General features: G+C 36.6%; 1 long non-coding RNA gene and 1 other non-coding gene across 2 annotated transcripts; one reads left to right on the top strand and one right to left on the bottom strand.

The window, feature by feature from the left end:
* Positions 1-2,493: 2,493 nt before the first annotated feature.
* On the top strand, positions 2,494-2,601 carry LOC112773454 (small nucleolar RNA R71). The gene has a single exon (XR_003188003.1). It is a non-coding gene; the product is annotated as a small nucleolar RNA R71 (small nucleolar RNA).
* A 2,904-nt stretch (positions 2,602-5,505) lies between these two features.
* On the bottom strand, positions 5,506-7,685 carry LOC140181589 (uncharacterized). The gene is made up of 2 exons (XR_011876466.1): positions 6,842-7,685; positions 5,506-6,161 (listed from the first exon to the last, which is right to left on the bottom strand). It is a non-coding gene; the product is annotated as an uncharacterized lncRNA (long non-coding RNA).
* Between the last annotated feature and the right edge of the window lie 560 nt (positions 7,686-8,245).

Here is an 8,245-nt window from a genome sequence, read left to right as displayed (position 1 = left end):
GGCCTTAGGTGCCATAAATGGTTATGGAAAAATAAAAAGCTATACTTTTACCACACCAAACTTAAATGTTTGCTCGTCCCCGAGCAAAATAAGAAAGAAAGTAGTAGAAGAAGAAGAAAATGGAGGAGATGGGGGAAGAAGATGTATTCAGCCAAGGAGAAGAAGAGAGGGTTGTGTTGTGTGAAAATGAAGAAGGAGTGAGGGGTTTATATAGGAGTGAGGGGGGGGGTGTAGGGTTCGACCATTAGGGTTGGGTTTGGGAGGGAAATTAGTTTGAATTTTGAAGGTAGGTGGGGTTTATGGGGAAGAGAGGATGGATGTGAGTGGTGAAGAGGTGATGGGAAAGAGTGATTGAGGTGATTGGTGAAGGGTATTTGGGGAAGAGAGTTACGAAAATGTGTGAAGAGGAGAGAAGAAAAAGTGGGGATCCTGTGGGGTCCACAGATCAAGTGGGGTCAAGGACTTAACATCGCTGCTCCAATTAGGCGTGTAAAATGCCCTTGCTTTGCAATCTTGGTGTTTAACGCCAGACTGCTGCCTGTTTTTGGCGTTAAACGCCCAAATGTAGCCTGTTTCTGGCGTTTAACGTCAGGCAGATGCTTGTTTCTGGCGTTAAACGCCAGACAGATGCTTGTTTCTGGCGTTTAAATGCCAGACTGCTCTCCTCCAGGGTGTGCTGTTTTTAATGCTATTTTTTATTCTGTTTTTTATTTTTCAGTAGTTTTTGTGACTTCACATGATCATCAACCTAATAAAACACGAAATAAAAAAAAGAAAATAAAATAGATATGATTAAATAACATTGGGTTGCCTCCCAACAAGCGCTTCTTTAATGTCAATAGCTTGACAGTGAGCTCTCATGGAGCCTCACAGATAATCAGAGCAAGGTTGGAACCTCCCAACACCAAACTTAGAGTTTGACTGTGGGGGCTTTGGTTGACTCTGCAGTGAGAGAAGCTTTTCATGCTTCCTCTGCATGGTTGCAAAAGGAGATCCTTAATTCTTAAACACAAGGTTGTCCTCATTCAGTTGGAGGACCAATTCTCCTCTGTCCACATCAATCACAGCTCTTGCTGTGGCTAGGAAGGGTCTTCCAAGGATGATGGATTCATCCTCATCCTTCCCAGTGTCTAGGATTATGAAATCAGCAGGGATGTAAAGGCCTTCAACCTTTACTAACACGTCCTCTACTTGTCCATAAGCCTGTTTTCTTGAGTTGTCTGCCATCTCCAATGAGATTCTGGCAGCTTGCACCTCAAAGATCCCAAGTTTCTCCATTATAGAGAGTGGCATTAAGTTTATTCCTGACCCCAGGTCACACGGAGCCTTCTCAAAGGTCATGGTGCCTATGGTACATGGTATTAAGAATTTACCAGGATCCTATTTCTTTTGAGGTAATTTCTGCCTATCCAATGCATTCAGTTCATTGGTGAGCAAGGGAGGTTCATCTTCCCAAGTCTCATTACCAAATAATTTGACATTTAGCTTCATGATTGCACCAAGGTACTTAGCAACTTGCTCTTCAGTAATTTTTTCATCCTCTTCAGAGGACAAATACTCATTAGAGCTCATGAAGGGCAGAAGGAGGTTCAATGGAATCTCTATGGTCTCTAATTGAGCCTCAGATTCCTTTGGTTCCTCGAAGGGAAACTCCTTATTGGTCACTGGACGTCCCAGGAGGTCTTCCTCACTAGGATTCACGTCCTCCTCCTCCCTTGTAGGTTCGGCCATGATGGTTAAATCAATGGCCTTGCACTCTCTCTTTGGATTTTCTTCTGTATTGCTTGGGAGAGTACTAGGAGGAGTTTTAGTGACTCTTTTACTCAGTTGGCCTACTTGTGCCTCCAAATTTCTAATGGAGGACCTTGTTTCATTCATGAAACTTACAGTGGCCTTAGATAGATCAGAGACTATATTTGCTAAGCTAGATGGATTCTGCTCAGAATTCTCTGTCTGTTGCTGAGTGGATGATGGAAAAGGCTTGCTATTGCTAAACCTGTTTCTTCCACCATTATTAAAGCCTTGTTGAGGCTTTTGTTGATCCTTCCATGAGAAATTTAGATGATTTCTCCATGAGAGATTATAGGTGTTTCCATAGGGTTCACCCATGTAATTCACCTCTGCTATTGCAGGGTTCTCAGGATCATAAGCTTCTTCTTCAGAAGATGCCTCTTTAGTACTGTTGGATGATTCCTTCAATCCATTCAGACTCTGAGAGATCATATTGACTTGCTGAGTCAATATTTTGTTCTGAGCCAATATGGCATTCAGAGTATCAATTTCAAGAACTCCCTTCCTCTGAGGTGTCCCATTACTCACAGAATTCCTTTCAGAAGTGTACATGAACTGGTTATTTGCAACCATGTCAATGAGTTCTTGAGCTTCTGCAGGCGTTTTCTTTAGGTGAATGGATCCACCTGCAGAATGGTCCAATGACATCTTTGATAATTCAGACAGACCATCATAGGATATATCCAGGATGGTCCATTCTGAAAGCATGTCAGAAGGACACTTTTTGGTCAGTTCCTTGTATCTCTCGCAAGCTTCATAGAGGGATTCACCTTCCTTTTGTTTGAAGGTCTGAACATCCACTCTAAGCTTGCTAAGCTTTTGAGGAGGAAAGAACTTGGCTAAGAAAGTCGTGACCAACTTATCCTAAGAGTTCAGGCTATCTTTAGGTTGAGAGTCCAACCATATTCTAGCTCTGTCTCTTACAGCAAACGGGAAAAGCATGAGCCTGTAGACCTCGGGATCAACCCCATTGGTCTTAACAGTATCACAGATCTGCAAGAATTCAATTAAGAACTGAAAGGGATCTTCGGATGGAAGTCCATAAAACTTGCAATTCTGTTGCATCAGAGAAACTAGTTGAGGTTTCAGCTCAAAATTGTTTGCTCCAATGGCAGGGATTGAGATGCTTCTTCCATGTAAATTGGAATTAGGTGTAGTAAAGTCACCAAGCATCTTCCTTGCATTGTTATTATTTTCGGCCATGTCTCCTTTTTTTTTTAAAATTTCTGTCAGATTTTCTCCAAAGAGTTGTGCTTTAACTTCCCTTAGCTTCCTCTTAAGAGTTCTTTCAGGTTCGGGATCAGCTTCAACAAGAATGTCCTTATCCTTGTTCCTGCTCATATGAAAAAGAAGAGAACAGAAAATATGAAATCCTCTATGTCACAGTATAGAGATTCCTTTATGTGAGTAGAAGAAGATATGAATAGAAGAAGGAGAATCCAAACACAAGGGTGAGAAGTAGGTTCGAATTCTTGGGTGAAAGAGGGGTATTAGTAAATAAATAAATAAATAGAAGGAGGTGAGGGAGAAGAATTTTCGAAAATTAGATAAAATAAAATAAAAGTATTTTTGTTTTTAATTTAGAATTAAAATAAAAAATTCGAAAATTAAGAAAGGAAAAATTAAACCAAATTAAATTAAATTTAAAACAATTAGTTAATTTAAAAAGAAATTTTGAAAAAGATGAAGGTGATATTCGAAAATTAGAGATATAATTAGTTAGGTAGTTTTGAAAAAAAGATAAGAATCAAACAAAAAGATAGGATTAGTTTGAAAAAGATTTGAAAATCAATTTTTAAAAAGATAAGAAGTTAGAAAAGATTTTGAAATTGATTTTGAAAAAGATATGATTGAAACTTAATTTGAAAAAAGATTTGAAAAAGAAATTTGAAAAGATTTGAATTTTGAAATCAAAGTTGATTACTTAACTAACAAGAAACTAAAAAGATATGATTCTAGAGTTTAAAGATTGAACCTTTCTTATTAGGCAAGTAACAAACTTAAAAATTTTGAATCAATCACATTAATTGTTAGTAAAGATTTTGAAAGTTTAGAACCAAATAAGAAAAAAAATTTGAAAATCAATCATAAAGTTTTCGAAAATATGAAGGAAAAATTGAAAAAGATTTGATTTTTAAAAAAGATTTGAAAAAGATAGAATTTTTAAATTGAAAATTTGATTTGACTCATAAGAAACAACTAAATTTTAAAAAGTTTTGAAAAAGTCAACTCAAATTTTCGAAAATTTATGAGTGAAAAAGGGAAAGATATTTTTTTATTTTTGAATTTTAATAAAGAAAGAGAAAAACATCAAAAAGACTCAAGATATAAAAATTTTGGATCTAAACAAAGGAAACATGCAAGAACACTTTGAATGCAAAGATGAACACCAAGAACACTTTGAAGATCATGATGAACATCAAGTATGTATTTTTGAAAAATTTTCAATAAAAGAAAACATGCAAGACACCAAACTTAGAAATTTTTAATATTCAGACACTAAGAAATTGAAAATGCATGTGAAAAACAAGAAAAGACACAAAACAAGAAAATATGAAGATCAAACAAGAAGACTTGTCAAGAACAACTTGAAGACCATGAAGAACAAGAAAGAAACTCAATGCATATGTTCTTCAAAAATTTAAGAAAAGTTAAAAGCATGCAATTGACACCAAACTTACAATTAGACACTAGACTCAAACAAGAAACATCAAATTATTTTTGATTTTATGATTTTGTAAATTTTTTTGGTTTTTTTTTTCGAAAATAAGAAATAAAAAGTTTTAAAAATAAAATAAAATTACCAAATCTGAGCAACAAGATGAACCGTCAGTTGTCCAAACTTGAACAATCCCCGGCAACGGCGCCAAAAACTTGGTGCGCAGAAATCGTGACGGTTCCATTCCTTGGTAACGGCGCTAAAAACTCAATACGCACGTTCATAATCGTAGTTCTTTGTCACAACTTCGCACAACTAACCAGCAAGTGCACTGGGTCGTCCAAGTAATAAACCTTACGTGAGTAAGGGTCGATCTCACGAAGATTGTCGACTTGAAGCAAACTATGGTCACCTTGTAAATCTCAGTCAGGCGGATTCAATTGATTATAGAGATTTAATAATTAAAAGATAAATAAAATATAAAGTAAAGATAGTGATACTTATGTAATTCATTGGTGAGAATTTCAGATAAGCGTATAGAGATGCGTTCGTTCCTCCTGAACCTCTGCTTTTCTATTGTCTTCATCCAATCATTCATACTCCTTTCTATGGCAAGCTGTATGTTAGGCATCACCGTTGTCAATGGCTACATCCTTTCCTCTCAGTGAAAATGGTCCAATGCGCTGTCACTGCATGGCTAATCATCTGTCGGTTCTCGATCATACTGGAATAGGATCCATTGATCCTTTTGCGTCTGTCACTACGCCCAACACTCGCGAGTTTGAAGCTCGTCGCAACCATCCCTTTCCAGATCCTACTCGGAATACCACAGACAAGGTTTAGACTTTTCGGATCTCAAGAATGGCCGTCCATGGATTCTAACTTATACCACGAAGAATCTGATTAAGGAATCCCAGAGATACTCATTCAATCTAAGGTAGAACGGAAGTGGTTGTCAGGCACGCGTTCATAGGTTGGGAATGATAATGAATGTCACGATCATCACATTCATATTGAAGTGTGAATGAATATCTTAGAATTGGAATAAGCTTGAATTGAATAGAAAAACAACAGTACTTTGTATTAATTCATGAGGAACAGCAGAGCTCCACACCTTAATCTATGGTGTGTAGAAACTCTACCGTTGAAAATACATAAGTGATAATGGAGTTCATTGGTCTCGGCCCCAGAGGGGAACCGGAGTAACAAAGACTAAAATTGATTCGAAGATGTAAATACAATAGTAAAAAGTCCTATTTATGCTAAACTAGTTACTAAGGTTTATAGAATTGAGTAAATGATGCAGAAATCCACTTCCGGAGCCCACTTGGTGTGTGCTTGGGCTGAGCATTGAGCTTTACACGTGTAGAGGCTTCTCTTGGAGTTGAACGCCAGTTTATAACCTGTTTCTGGTGTTTAACTCCAATTTGTAACCTGTTTCTGGCGTTTAACTCCAGAATGCAGCATGGAACTGGCGTTGAACGCCAGTTTGCGTCGTCTAAACTCGGGCAAAGTATGGACTATTATATATTTCTGGAAAGCTCTAGATGTCTACTTTCCAACGCAATTGAGAGCGCACCATTTGGAGTTCTGTAGCTCCAGAAATTCCACTTTGAGTGCAGGAAGGTCAGAATCCAACAGCATCTGCAGTCCTTCTTCAACTTCTGAATATGATTTTTGCTCAAGTTCCTCAATTTCAGCCAGAAAATACCTGAAATCACAGAAAAACACACAAACTCATAGTAAAGTCCAGAAATGTTATTTTTATTTAAAAACTAATAAAAATATACTAAAAACTAACTAAATCATACTAAAAATTATGTAAAAACAATGCCAAAAAGCGTATAAATTATCCGTTCATCAATCATCTTAATTATGTAAAAACAATGCCAAAAAGCGTATAAATTATCCGTTCATCAATCATCTTAATGGAAAAGTTAAAAAACTAATTATAGTTATTTTTATTGTTTGATATACATCAATCCTTAGATGGACATCCACATCTAGGTTTGTATGTCCTTAAGATCCATATATCATTACACGCACAAATCAATTTGTATATCCTTCACCTAAAGAAGAAAATTAAAAAATGTATATACAAACATGTTTACTATGTAACTTAAGTTGGTGTCGTGAATATAACCACTTTCTATTTGCAGATCTTCTTCTTTTCAAGTAGATTATTGAAGCATGATCTTGATTCAGAAGTTTTGGGTGCTCATAATGAACAAATTTCATGCTAACAATTAAATTCAACTCATATATCAATCCTCCTAAAATTACCTAAAATTAGCAAAAGAACCATCTTGTATGAAAGTGAAACCCTGAGACATACACCCAAGACAAGCCAAGAACAATCTTTGTTTATCAAAATCATGAATTACCACTAACCTGTGAATGCGGCGACGACGGCGTAGGAGGGACACCCTGCGGGACGCGTCTCGGAGGCGAGACTGGGAGCGTCGCTGGTAAAGGCTGTGCAGGGCAAACAGCAACGGCGCTTGCTAGTGCTTCGACGATGGGAGACTTCCACCGCGGCGTAAACGGAGGCAGAGCAACACTATGCGTCGTCGGAAATCACCTTGGTGGAGTGGATGTGTCTTCAACGAACCGGCAAAGGTGACAAGCAACGGTGGTGGCGGTGCGGAGCTGATTCCCGGAAGCAATTGGGATGGTTGCTGTTGGACTCACCGGCGGCGCTGACCAGAGTTGACACCGACGATCGAAGAAGACTCCGAAGATGATGGGTTCGACGACGCTGAAGGGGGGGGGGGGAGTGGGTGGATGTGGCTGCACGGTGAAATTAGGTGTAAATTAGGTTAACTAGAGTAATGGGAGTAACTAAGTTTAACTTTGGATAATTGGGGATGTGGTTTTTTGAATGAAATAAGTTTTGGGATTCGCCGAATAAAAATTAACAGAAGTTGACTGGACCCCTCTTAATTAGTAATGGAATTATTCATAATTTGCTATGAAGAGAATAGGCTCAATAAATGCTTAACAAGTAGTGAAAAGAAACGTTGAAAATGTTGGAGATATTCTCAAATTTCATCCGTTAGTGTTAGCTCGATCTTTTTAAGTGTCTATCGATCTTCAACAAAGTTTTCTTCTAATCTATTCTGATAATAACATGAAACTTTGAGTATAATGTAATCCAAGGCATAATAGGGATTTTCTAACAATTAGCTGATTACGTGTTGGTTTCGGAGATGTGAGGGATGGATTACTGCGTTCTGTTTCTCCGATTGCTAAGATTGGGTTTTTAAATTTGAGAGACATTTTGATCCAGAGTGAAACTATACAGAGATACAGAGACACTTTATATATATATATATATATATATATATATATATATATATATATATATATATTATTTTTTATTATGTAATAAATTTATATTTTAATTATTTATTTTATTAATATTTTTATTTAATCAATTTAATATTATATTCTCAATTTTTTGTATTTTTTAAATTAGTTTTTGTATAATTATTTTTATATCTATTTTTAAAAAATTTATTTATTTTTTAATATTAGAGTAATACTTAAAGTGGTCCTTGAATTTGCAGTCGAGTCTTAATGTCATCTCTGAATTTAAAATTGTTCAAATTTGTCCCTGAACTTATCAACAGTCGTCCCTGAGATATTTTCTGATGACAAAATTATGACGTAGTTGTATAGAGGCTACGCTAGAAACCATGCTGGACTGGTAAAGCATCGCCGTTTCATTTTTGGCATTCAAATAGAACATAAAACGACATCGTTTGGGGTATTTTGAGGGGTTTTAACATGTTA

This window comes from Arachis hypogaea, chromosome 18, assembly GCF_003086295.3.
Source record: "Arachis hypogaea cultivar Tifrunner chromosome 18, arahy.Tifrunner.gnm2.J5K5, whole genome shotgun sequence".
Taxonomy (NCBI): Eukaryota; Viridiplantae; Streptophyta; class Magnoliopsida; order Fabales; family Fabaceae; genus Arachis; species Arachis hypogaea.
Note: the sequence above shows the minus strand (reverse complement) of the source record. Positions and strands in the feature narration are given on the sequence as shown.